This window comes from Ochlerotatus camptorhynchus, unplaced genomic scaffold (assembly GCF_037179485.1).
Source record: "Ochlerotatus camptorhynchus isolate MF236.1 unplaced genomic scaffold, CSIRO-AGI_Acam_v1.1 ptg000443l, whole genome shotgun sequence".
NCBI lineage: Eukaryota > Metazoa > Arthropoda > Insecta > Diptera > Culicidae > Ochlerotatus > Ochlerotatus camptorhynchus.
In genome coordinates, this window is record NW_027040929.1 from 980,645 (window position 1) to 994,909 (window position 14,265).

Genomic DNA, 14,265 nt, shown 5'->3' on the forward strand with positions numbered 1-14,265 from the left:
TAGATTGTCTCGTTTCATTTATAAGCCTATAGGGTAAAGCGCTACTTCGTCGTACACCTGTGTTCAATATAATAGCAGCGCATGCCGATTTCCATACAAAATGGTCAACTTTGACAAGTGATAACTTTGTTCTCTTAAGATCAATTGAGCTGAAACGTTCGCCACAGAACTACAAATATGTTCAATTTTACGATTACAAAATACCAAATTTTTGAAAGCACCTGCCGAAAAGTGAGACACTAGGTAAAATTGTTCAAAATAATAGCAGTATTAATAATTAGAATTTCAGCTCAATTTTAAGATTTTAAATTTTATATTTCTCAAAATTCTAACAATCCCCACCCAATTAACAAATGTACATAAAAGTTAAAAATGTTTAAATATTTGCAGTACATAAAAATTCAAATCAAAAACACCAAATAAACAAAGAAAAAGTAAAGCACGACCGCAAATTTGAAGTAGGATTACGTGCTCGGTATCAATATTCGGCGACTGTGTTAGGGAAAGCAATTTTCCCATCATGAAAACGCCTCGTTTTCTGATGAAAAAAAAAATACGTATTTACGTGCACAAAACGCACGGAATTGTTTTAATCAGTAGCTAATAAAAAAGCGTGGAATTTCTTGCTAATATTTTCCAATCGCGAGATATTCGCAATCAAACATATAAATTCGAGATTTTTTTGCTTTTTTCAAGCGTCCTAGAGAAAACCTTACCTTCGATGTGTTTCTTGTTAATTAAAGGTTTTTAACGTATTTTTGATCCCGTATTACAAGCCCGGAAAAAATGCAATACTTTTTAATGGACTTAAAAAAGCACTCTTGATTCAGCAACAAGATTTTTTCTCGATGTTTGAGCAAATAGCTCAGATATTTCAAATTTCTCGTCTTTCAGAAAACGTCTAGAGCTTCTACACACAAAAAATTATCGCCAATAAAATTAAAAAAAACCATTGGTAGAATTATCGCCTAACAACATCCGGGACGCCTACTTTTCAGTACATTGGAGGACCCCGAGCCCCCCATCACAGTCGAGCACATCCAGCCATCGTTCAGCAGTCGTCCCGGCCCTGTGTTTGGGTCAGGTGAAGGGGTCCTCCAGCCTGCACTGTCAGGCAAGTATCCACTTCTCTCAACTTGTTCCCTGCATAATGGTTCTCCGAGTTTCAGCGAACGTGCAGCATGTGACAATGACGTGATTGCTAGTATTGACGACGATGCCCATTCAACCGATCAGTTTACATCCATCTACTACCAAAACGTAAGAGGCCTGCGCACCAAAACGAACGAGCTGCGATTGCTTCTATCGAGCTGCGACTACGATGTTATCGTGCTAACAGAGACTTGGCTGCGACAAGACATAAAGGATGGAGAACTGTCGTCAAATTATGCAATTTTCAGATGCGATCGTAGTGAACTTACGAGCCAACTATCGAGGGGTGGTGGTGTACTAATCGCCGTCAAAACGAGTCATCAGTGCTGCGCAGTATCAGTGGCCGACTGTGAGCAGCTTGAGCAGACCGTTGTGCGGTTACAACTAAAAAACCGTTCGGTATACGTCTTTGGAATATACCTTCGACCAAATTCCAGTCCTGAAATGTACTCTGCTCACGCCGACGCAATCCGAAAGGTTTGCGATAAACTTCAAGACGATGACGTTGTTCTAGCGTTAGGCGACTATAATCTTCCCGGACTCTGCTGGCGCTTCGATGGCGATATCAATGGTCATTTACCATCAAACGCCTCAACAGAACAAGAACTTGCGCTTACCGAGCCGATATTTGCATGGGGTTTGGTTCAGATCAACTCTTTAGTGAACGTCAATGGCAGGACTCTCGATCTTGCATTCGCTAACGCTCCGGACTATATTGAGCTAATTGACCCTCCAGTTCCGCTCCTGAAAATTGACCCCTATCACAAGCCATTTCTCCTACGACTCGATACTCATTACACTACGAGGAATCACGCCAGCGCTCAAATGGGTGTAACCTATCTAGACTTCAGAAGATGTGACGTAAACCTAGTGAATAACGAACTTTCGGCTGTTGATGCATACTCTCACTGTTGAATCGACCCTCGATAGACGAAACTGTGTCCGTTTTCTATGATAAACTGCACAGGATCTTTGACAAGGTTGTTCCTCGCCGTCACTGCACTTCCAACGCGGTAAACAGAAAACCCTGGTGGACAGGGGAATTACGTCAACAACGCAACAGGCTTCGTAAGGCTCGTAATCGTTTTTTCAGTGTGAGATCAGACGAGAACAAGAACAACCTCCGTAACATCGAAAGCAGCTACAACGAACTCCTTGCATCGACCTATGAAGCATACGTCAACAATCTCCAGTCAAACTTGAAGCAGAACCCCGCATCGTTCTGGAAGTTCGTCAGGGACAGCAAAGCAAACAAACGCATTCCCTGCAATGTCGAATATGAAGGAGTGACAGCTGCAACACCTAGTGAATCTGCAACTCTATTCGCTGACTTTCTCAAAAGTGTGTTCAGTACTTCTCCACCGATTCCTCTTCCCGGAAGTTTCCAGCGAGTGCCATCGTACGACGTGAACCTGCCTACTGTATGTATCTCTCCAGAGGAGGTACTGAAATTATTGAACGACCTGGATGTTTCGAAGGGAGCAGGTGTAGACGGATTGCCTCCTTCCATTATCAAAGCTTGTGCATTAAAACTAGTGACGCCCGTAACCTTGATATTTAACCAATCGCTATCAAAAGGTGAATTTCCAACCATGTGGAAAACTGCTAAAATGGTGCCAATCCACAAAACTGGCAATCTAAATCGAGTAGAAAATTACAGAGGCATTTCGATACTTTGCTGCCTCGGTAAGGTTTTCGAGAAACTGGTGCACCAGTTTTTGTACAATGCATCTAGACCGTTAATATGCGAGTTCCAGCATGGTTTCGTGGAACGGCGATCAACAACGACCAATTTGATGTGCTACACAAACACTCTGTTCCACGAAGTCGAGGCTCGTAGTCAGGTTGACTCAGTCTACGTGGACTTCTCTAAAGCATTTGACACCGTACCACACATCCATATCACTGAGAAACTTCTGCACATGGGCTTCCCGATTTGGATCATTGAGTGGCTCAAATCTTATCTAACAAATCGCAAAGCTTTTGTTCAAATCGAGACTGAAGAGTCATCAGTTTTCGACGTAACCTCTGGAGTACCTCAAGGAAGTGTGCTAGGACCACTTATTTTCATTCTGTACATCAATGACCTTGGTCTCCGCTTATCGTCTGGCAAATCTTTCTTCGCAGACGATTTTAAACTATTCAGGGTAATTGCATCGGTCTTGGACTGTGCTGCCATACAAAACGACATTGACGAATTGTTGAAATGGTGCGAAGAGAACGGGATGAACGTTAACATAAAAAAATGTAAAGCGATTTCATTCACACGTTGCCGCACTGTGTTGAAATACAGCTATAAGATCGGGCCCTCTACCCTGGAACGTGTAGATTCTATTCGTGACTTAGGTGTTATATTGGACAGCAAACTGAGATTCAACGAACAAATCTCTACAACAGCTGCAAAGGCCTTTGCTGTCCTAGGATACATTCGACGCCATGCAGCCTTCATCACCGACGCTTATGCTTTGAAGGCGTTATTTTGCTCATTGGTACGAAGCATACTTGAATACGCCGCACCTGTTTGGACACCGTATCAATCTACACTAGCCAGCAAATTAGAACGAGTTCAGAAATACTTCGTTCGGTTTGCTCTCCGCCACCTACCATGGAACAATGAAACACACCTGCCTCCATATACCTCACGCTGCTTATTACTTGACTTGGAAACGCTGTCTGCCAGACGCCTGAAATTGCAGCGTATCTTCATCTTCGACATTCTTACGGATCGCATCGACTGCCCTGCGCTGCGTCAGCTTGTCAACTTCAACGCTCCATCTCGTTCACTTCGAACTCACGCTGCGCTTTACGTACCTCATCACAGAACAAGCTATAGACATAACAACCCTCTGAGTACCTGTATACGTGCTTTCAACACTGTTTATGATCAGTTTGACTTTAACATTAGCAAAAATGTGTTTAGTACTAGAATTAGAAATTTAGATTAAGTTGCAGTCTGAACGAGTATATCGAAGACGAAGGAATAAATAAATAAATAAAAGTTTGCAATGGTTCATTTTGGTAGAAAGTCATTAGCATTCAAAACAAAAGTCAGACAACTTTCTAATCAAAAGTTGCCTGGTCACTGTTTTTAAAAGTTGAAACTTTCAAAATAAATTGTTCTGCTGTCAAAAGAAAAGCTCGACTGGGTTGAAATTAAAAATGGATTTTTTAAATTAAAATCATGCTTTTGGGCTTGAAAGTTTGGTATGAATGAAATAAGAGGGGTCATTTTGAGTTTGAAATAATAAAAATTCAGTTAAAAATAAGCAATTTTAATATTATGACACATAATTTTCATTTTAAATTCTATAAAATATTAGTATAATTGTTTTTATTCCTAATGTTTTTATTATAATTTAATTAATATATATTTATTGATATCCCAGTTACTCGTAATCTTTAGGAAAGTACTCCAGGTCCAAGAGAAGGTTTTGTATACTACAATATTTCTCGCAGGTTTTATAGACTCCGATATTCCTTCGATGTACCGTTTCATGTTTTCCAAGCTGAGCACCGGATACTTCTGATAACATTCCTTTGTCATTTCTTGCAATTTTCGCTCAGGAGGATACATCGGATCGGCTAGAGGAATGCTTTCCCGGTGAAACCACCGTCAATGGCATCCGTAGTGGCTTCTGTGGTGTCAACACCGAAGATGGTGCAAAGTGCTTCGTACTTTCCAGAAACAAGTCAATATCTGCAACAAGATAAGACCACCTTTAAATAATTCACCTATAAAACCTAACCCCAAAGTAACTTACCTAGTATTCAACTCCAGATGCACATTCCGAATGGCCAAACCTGATTCCAGCACTTCCATATGCTCGCACTGCACTCCACTGAACATGCGAATACATATGTATTTTAATATTTTAAACTACATTTAAGTTAATCAAACTGGTAAATTTTTTTTGGCCCGGTATTTTTGTTTTTTTTTTTCACTTGTGATGGCTGTGGTGCACGAAAAAACGAAATAACCCAACATGTAGTCCATGGTATTTTTGACAGTTCAACAATTTTCATTTTGAAAATATGCCTTTTTAAAATAACAAGTATAAAGTGAAAGACAAACTTTTAAAATAACAATATTGCTTTCATGTTAAATATTGTCGTAGTTGAAACTACCAAAGTTGGGAGACTTTTAATTTGAAAATGCATTATTTTTGAAGGAACAATTTTTATTTTTTGTGTGTACATTTCCCTAAACCATTTTCGACACCTTAGGCTTGGAAAACTTTCAAGATCGCGAAATAAAAAAGCCAGAATATTAGACAAGAATCCTCAGCAAATTTGTGATCAGTCCTGAAAATTTCGAGATTAAGAGAAAAAAGTAGAAGGGTCTGTGCCTAGGGGCACGAACGGAAGCTTATCGTAGGACCGCTAGTGGACGGAATAAATTTGCAGAGCATTTAGATCTTTTAATTGATCAATCATCCATTATCTTAATTCTTTCCGTTTTTGAATTGTAGGCGTACCAAATTTGTAGTGATTTTTTTCAAAGAGAAAGTTGATGAAGAGAATCAATCAAAATCACTTGCACCCCTGCTTCCAAGTTTGGTTACACGATTACAACTCTGGAGAGCATTTTGTGTGGTCGTTGGGGCCCTGTGGTTCTGAATATGGACAAACAGGCACAGATAAATTCTATTCCAATTCTTTACTGTTATAAGCTTGATGGCCCTGAAAAGGGCCGTTTTATTGTTGGCGTGTTTAGTGTATTAAAGAGCCTGAATTAATAAAGAGACGACATCTTATCCATTTGACAGGTCTTCTCCTTCGATTGGAATGACTTTTCCTATGACTTTTAAAGACAATCGATTGTTCCAATTTTGACATGTCGCCTCTTTATAAATTTAGGCTCTTTATAGTGTAGGTGACAGCATCACGGACCTCATTTTCCAGGAACACCTTCAGCACACCTCGCAGATCAGACCGGAGATACGTTTGACACCACCACGGCGAGCCAGAGCGGTTATCTCGAAGAACTTTGCGATGACGCTTGGCACCTCTTTAACCAAGACTTTTTCCTCCTTTGACACGACCAGTCAATTGTTGCTTGTTGGATGTAAAAGAGTGAACTAGCCACCGCCTTTCTACTGCTGCTATTGCTGACCACCACGCCGCCCGAAGCGAAAATGAGTTGATGCTAGACAGCAGCGCTGTTTTATATCTTTTCAGGTTAAATCAGAATGATGTGCAACCAAGTGGTGCTCGATTATGAAGACTGGGTTTGGGAAGAACGTTTATTTCATGAAAACAGTGATAAAATTATCACTTTTTATTTGTACATTGGACAATGCATGACATTACCACTTTTTCAATAGCTTAATGTTAAATCATCAGTCGGAAGAAAATGCAATAGATGCGTAAAAAGATTTCTGATCGATTGGTGATAAAATTATTGATATTGGTCCAGGAGCAGCTGAGTTATTAATGTTCAAAATCTTTCATAATTTTGTTTCATGTTCCATTTTTGGTTTTCACAAAGTGTACCTCCAGTATAGAAATGAAAGACGTAGTCCTGAGTCAAAAAAAATCGGAAACTTATAATCCGGACAAATTTGTGTGAACAAAGAAAATTAATGAATCCGTTAAAACGCTCGGACAGTTAATCCGACCGTCTGTTTACAACTCTTCTTGTCAGACCTTACACGCTGATTTTTAATTAATCCTTCTAACACAAATTTGTTACCAAATCAAGTTGTGATTTGATGTGATTTTCAAAGGCAAATTATTTACTCTCAACATTGGTCATAAAAAAGTGACTTTAGTAACTTTTTGGTGAGAAAAAACTTTTTAGTGACTGATTTTAAAATAGAAACCAAGCCACTAAAAAGCGACTGTGTGTAAAGGCTGGCGTGCTGTATGTTGTTTGGAACGAGGGTGGCGCACTTGGCATAGATGGCCCACAACGACTCACGAAAAGTTACTGAATCCGATCAGTAGCGGGGCGGCTTCGTCCTCCCTCTTCGGTGAATTGACGCTCATGTGGGTTGCAGCAAAATATCTCTACAATTTGTGACTCTTTATCACACGTACGGAAAGGTAAATAAATTGGATTGTCATCAACATTATAATCATTCCATTTTTTCCCCTTCGGTTTGTTTTCCGTGCTGAGCATCAATGCTACTGACGCCAGGCAGGCAGCTCCTACACTCCCACTACCTATCGATCCATCCGGCTTTACTCCCCACGTGATCAGAGATGTTATGCCTCAGAACATCCCGGCGGCGCCGACTGGGATTGTCCCCAGGCATGCTGGGGTGAGAGGTAATCACGCTTACCACTACACCACCAGCGCCGCTCATTCCATTTTTTGTTCATACTTGCTGAAAAAGAGAGGTAAAGTGAGGGTTGATCTTAGTAGGACAGAAATTAGATCAAAACCCCTGCTGTCTTCAACAATTTTGTTGTATTCTGTAGGGAAAGTGCTCTCAAATCAGCCTAGACTCAGATGGGGCAAGAGTGCCAATCTCAATAATTTTGAAAATATACATATTTTCAATGCTAGCTATGAATGGTGTTCCTATGCAGCATTATTGAAAGTTCTGTCCAAAATGAAGTCTTACAAAAATTGCAAAACATCACATTCCACTGATGTGTCGAAATTCGAAGTTATTTATAATAATTATACATCATAAAATAATGATTTTAAATTTTCAGAAATATTGTTTCCTACAATTCCTGCATTGAGAACAACAAAGAAAAGGTAAAGTTCCCTATAAATGGTCAAAAATGATCTTCTTAAAAATGAACCTTACACGGGGCAAGAGTGCCACCCCCACATTTATGAATAAAATTATATTCAAATGTCAAAGAATTTGCTTGATTTTCCATTTAAGTCTTCGGTAAGTTTGTATTTACCAAATTCGGCAAAACCAGCTACATAAAATATCATTAACAATAGTTTTCATTTGATTTTATAGGTAAACTTAGTTCTTTTGATATGTATTGAATAATAATATTATAATATTGTAAAATTCATTAGGTAAATTGAGTAAACAATACCAGCTGTTGCTAGCATGATTAATAATAAAAAGACTATGTTTATAAACAAGCATTAATCGATTTCACGCAGTTTAAGGCGCATGACCCGTTTGCCCCATAGAGGTTGGCACTCTTGTCCCATTGCAGTTTCAAAAAAAGATTTGAGATGACATTTTGAAAACATCGTAAACTACTTTTGACGAGATTTAATTTGCATTACATTGCTGATGTACGAAGGCAAGGTAGAAACTCCTATACATATCCACTATTTGGCATTATAGAATGTACAATTGTTTAGGTGGCACGGTGGCACTCTTCCCCCTCCAGACCCCACTGATCATTCCTCTATGAAATTGGTTCCAAACGTAAACATGGTAAGGTTTCTTATGGCTTGTTAACGTTTGTTACCAGTTATACGAGGTAGGTGACGATTGTTCGTATTTGACAGTCACTTCCCACCTCTGGTTGTATCAAAGATGAATACTAAGATGAAACCAAAGATGAATACTAAGATGAAACTGTCGGAAGAAAAACTTTCTATTTTAGTGTCTTCTTTCATGGTCCCTTTCATCCAATGAGAACCCCCCGTATTCAAGGTAATTTTGTGGTTTTGCTGCCCCCTCGGAAGAGATGAAATTTTGCGCTCATTTTTATCAAAACAATCACACCAAAATCAGAGATGTCCCATTTTTTAATTACTCGATTAACAACTAATCGATTATTTTTTGTTCGCTCTGCTGCCATTTTTCCACGAATGAGAGTGCAGCACATGTTTGAAACGATCGGTTATGATCCTATGGAGATGTTAATGCTTATATCGGCATGATCTAACCGATTATAAATAGTTTACTTTTCGGTTCGTTAATCGATTAAACGATTATTCGAATGAAAATCGGACATCACTAGATGAATGTGAAACGTCATTTCAAATATAAGGCCGTTCATAAATAATGATACAATTTGTAAGGGACCGGGGCTAATCACAAATTACGTCTCCATGGTAACTGAAATAAACACGAGTGTTCACCGGTTGGTTGTATTGCGGTTTAAAAGATAAATTGCTGTTGTTTCGACCGCCGAGTTAGATCACAAAACATTTTTTTTAAATGTTAAATTCCAAATAAACTTGATATTACATTTATACTTTTAATAGTTAAACATTTAGCCAATTTCCATTTGTCATGTGTTCAACATTTAATATGAAAAAACTAAATGTAATTTCTGGAATGAAAAATTTAACGTAACCCACAGTAAATATTTCGTAGGTAACATTTTGTACCGAGCCTCTTCGGTACCAATGAGAACCCGAATAAATGGTTTGAAAACATATTTTCAGGCTGAATCCTGATGAATTTGGGCATCTTAGTGGAATTCTAACTAGTGTTACTAACTGTTTTACTCTGGAACTGATTCGGCATACTCTGGAACTTTTTGACTAGCCACTTCGCTAGTTTGTGGGTGGTGGAACCAACTGCAGACACGATCTCTCGCATTTAATTTCCCGGTTTGTGGACTTTGGGGAGACCTTTGATCCTGGGTAGAATGGGATTGGGTTCCCGTAAACGACCTGCTCCATCTCCTAATATCGATTTGCACTCCTTCAGTGCTTTCTCCACGCGTTTCACTATGTTTTGTAAGGGGTCTACTCGTAGCTGTCTATACGGTCCGTTGTTAATCTTCGTTGTCATCTGATTGTCGTAATCGTCCTTGTCCATGATAACGACCGCGTTTCCCTTGTCTGCCTTCACGTAGTATACTGCTTTACTTTTTAGCTCCTTTACAATCAGAATTTCTTTTTCGTTGGCACGACTTTGTTCCTGTCCGTCCTGGATTATGTTCGATGTGATAGTCCTAACCGTATTCTGTGATGATGTTGGAAGTGTCTTGGTAATCGCTGTTTCTACGTCAATGATGATCTGCTCCACGTCTGGCTTGGTTGTAACCGCGTATCCTAGCCCCTTGTTGAGGTGTGTCAATTGTTCTTCCGTGAATGCGGTCGTCGATCGGTTGACAACCAACCCATCAATGGAGTGAACCCTCGGCGTCGTGGTGATGGTTGATGGGATCTGCTCACCCGTTCGGTGTGTCGTCCGTCTCCGTTGAGACTCCTGTCGTAGTCTGTTTAGCTTCCTATCTTGCAGCTTCCGCTTCCTATCCGATTCGCACTCCTCTGTTACCTTGGCCCTAGACAGAAACTCCTGGAATTTAATTGGATACTCCTTGGCCAATTTGAGACGTAGATAATAACATTCCAAAACCTTCATGTCCAGTTCCATGATGAACTCTGCTTCCATCCTCTTTACTACGCTGGGTGGGGTGGGTGTCCGTACACTTAATCCTATGGCTTATAGGTATAACCATAGAGGTAACTCTAAGAAAATCATTATTATTTTTGGCTCACTCAGTACCAGAACAACGGTCCCAAGCAGGCCCAAGCTATTTCACTCACCCCTGCTTGTTCTGCAGGAATCCACACACCCCTGATGTTATCTGTCAAACTTTCATAGCGAATCAAAACAAACATAGTGTAGTAATAGAATTTCGACTAGAATAGGGTACGTTAATCGTTTGCTTGGGACCAATAGGCTACTAAAGTGGTGAGCCAATTTAAAATCGTTAGTTTCGTATTGATTGTTGGTATAACCTTATATTTTTGGCATTTCTTCAGAAATGCTACGTCCTTGTAAAGCGATGCGATGGTTTTCTTCAATCCGATGAATTTATTTGGCTCTGACGGCTTGGTTGCCATGATGAATCCTGATGAATGTGGGCGTCTTAGTGGAATACCTGTATAATGAGAGAGAGAGAAGGATTAGTAATTGACCAACTATCGACGGAGGACATCACGATTTTACGAACCGTATCTACAGCATGGAAATTGGATGTTGTAGAAAGCCTCGAGATCAACAAACAACGTAATTCAACATGGCTTTTCAAGTTACTACCTAGGACACATCAACGAGTAAGCAGCGGAGTACCTGCTCCTACAGGAAATTAAATTTAAGTTTGCCTAGTTTCTAAGTGAAAATGTACCAGTGTTAATATATATTCGGTAAATGCGATGTTTTTCTTCAGTCGAGACACTGAAGAAGTCTGCACATTGTAGACGAAATACGCGTATCTGTCAAGGATAAGCAAATAAGGTAGAGGAATTAAATGGAAATTACTAATACTCCTCTCTCTCATTATATGTTTTCAGGCGTATTTATTGAATCAGACTCGAATTACGGTAAAATAGTACAAATTTGACAGAAAGAAATGAAGTCTGAACTGAAAAGTACGGTAAAGTATCGACATTTACGAATCCGGTACGTGAAAACCGAGAAACTCGGTAAACTGAACCGAATATTCACTAAAACGTGTTAAACGTCAAACGTTCCACTCGCGCTCAACTTCGCGAAGAAAATGTTAACCGAATACTAGTCAGCCATTTTTTCTCGCGAGTGCAAAAATTCAGTGAAAATGGAAAAAGTTCTGGAGCAGCTGGCTTCACGTTTGATTGAAATATTTTGTAGTTGTTTGAAACTAAAATAATCATTTTATTTGCAAGAATCTTGTGCTATACTTTGTTTCTACTGCCGTGAAAATGTACAAGGTAATGTCTCTGGCTTGCAAAGGCATTTTAAAAACCATTTGAATAAAAATGACTAAGTATTTATGAGTGATGTTTTTATCGACTGTACTTTTCCACGCTGTAACTCGTGTTACGGAAGTTTTTATTCGCTGAAACGGCATTTAGTGGAAAAGCATCCGGCAAACTCTCGAAGTTCTACGATAGAGGTAACTCTAAGACCAGAACTGCCGCTCTTCGCATGTCGGTCCCATAGTCGTTTTTGTCAAAACTGAGTTTTTCAATGCAAATGGTAACTAATTACCCATATTTTCATAATACCGGATGAGCTCATCAACTTTGTTCTGAATAAGTTTGGAAAGACAGTCACATTGGTAGTCCCATCACATAAGAAACAATGGTACGAAGCAAACTTAAAGCGCGATTTTGTCGGCTTGCCAATTTTCGCTATCGGACGGACATGCGAAGAGCGGCAGAGAAGGTCCCGAATAAAAGTGCTCAACTTTTTGGCTCAGCTCTGGGACCAATAGGCTAGTCAAGTAGTGAGCCAATTTTAGTTTCGTTAGTTTCGAATTGATTGTTGGTTCTACCGTGAAAGAAATTTTTGAGGATTGTCCTGTGTTTTGTTTAATAATTTTCAATCATAAAAGCGCATTTTTTCATCCCAAAACAGATTAAATAAATATATTTCATACATTTCTTTGACAAAACTGGTTTTATTTTATGAAAATTCGAAGCATCCTTAATCAAAATTTAAAGCAGGACGCAAGATCTCACTAATACAACCTACACGAAACGAAAATCAATTATTTAATTCATGTGTTTCACTTATACATTTTTGCCAAAGCATCAGCCTTATACCACAAACGAAGTGACAGACGGAGCGGCTCGAAAACTTTGGTGACTAACCTGCTTTTGCAATTTTTCAGTGTACCACATGGCAACACCACTACTACTGGACTGTACCACATGGCAACACTACTACTGGATTGAACTAGCATTTTCACCAATTGAACTAGAATGTTTTGGTTCTATCTCTTTCACTCTACTCTAAACTAAAATGCATAAATAAAATTACAAAATGATACACTCTTTGCACCACAAACGAAGTGACAGACGACTAACTGGCGAAGAAATCCATTAAAATAATGTGGTTCGCTGTAATAGAATTTTCTTAGAAGCTTGTGCCACTAGATGGGCTAGTATTTTTGTTTTGATTTGAACATAGTTGATTCTGTGTGCAATATGATCTTTGACAGTGTGCAAAGAGTGTATCATTTTGTCATTTTTAAATGCAGTTCAGTTTAGAGTAGAGTGAAAGAGATAGAACCAAAACATTCTAGTACATTTAGTGTTGCCATGTGGTACAATCCATTAGTAGTGTTTCCATGTGGCACAATCCAGTAGTAGTGGTGTTGCCATGTGGTACACTGAAAAATTGCATTAGCAGGTGCGTCACCAAAGTTTTCGAGCCACTCCGTCTGTCACTTCGTTTGTGCTTTGCACACTGTCAAAGATCATATTGCACACAAAATCAACTATGTTCAAATCAAAACAAAAAAACTAGCCCATCTGGTGGCCGATGGCACAAGCTTCTAAGAAAATTCTATTACAGCGAACCACATTATTTTAATTGATTTCTTCGCCAGTTAGTCGTCTGTCACTTCGTTTGTGCTTATACATTCCATAAAATAAACCACATAGGTCCTATTAGAATGCATAAAAGGTATGTGTGACCGCTTATACATTTCATTTGACACATGATCTTTATTAACTTTTTGCAAGGCGTCTTCATATTAGTTGACTTATACATTTTATGAATAATCAGCAATGGAAATTTGCCAAAAGGTATAAGGAGATTTCTATCCGTGTAGCGAGCGTAGCCGTGTAAAATCGATTTGTTTATTATTTTCAACCACGAAATCAGCTGTCAAAGTGTTCGACTTGAAAGCGGTTTTTTTTTTCAACCAGTAAAATGTATGTAGTAGTGAAACATCTCACTAATACCATAGAGGTAACTCTAAGACCAGAAGGTCCCGAAGAAACGAGCTCAACTTTTTGGTTCAGCTCTGGTACTATCTTCGGTCCCAAGCTAATCGATTCACCCCTCGAAACATAGGAAAATCCACGAACCCCTCATTTTATCAGGCAAACTTTCATAGCGAATCAAAGCAAACATTGTGTAGTACTAGAATTTGGACTAGAATGGAATACGTTAATCGTTTGCTTGGGACCAATAGGCTAGTCAAGTAGTGAGCCAATTTAAAATCGTTAGTTTCGTATTGATTGTTGCTAATACTAACGGTGGTAGAGAACTCTGTTACGTAATCCGGTTGGTTTGTTTGACAGCGTTCGGTAATTCTTGAGTAAACCGATGTTCGGTTATTTCTGCTTAAATTATAACAACACAGCCAGTTCTTGAAAGCATCCTGGAAAATGATTGATATACCTTCATAACTTTTCTTATCTAGGGAAAATGGATGTAATGTCGGCCTAAATGCCCCTAATTTGGGCCCATACATAAATTCAGCAATCGACTAAATTTTCAATAGCGA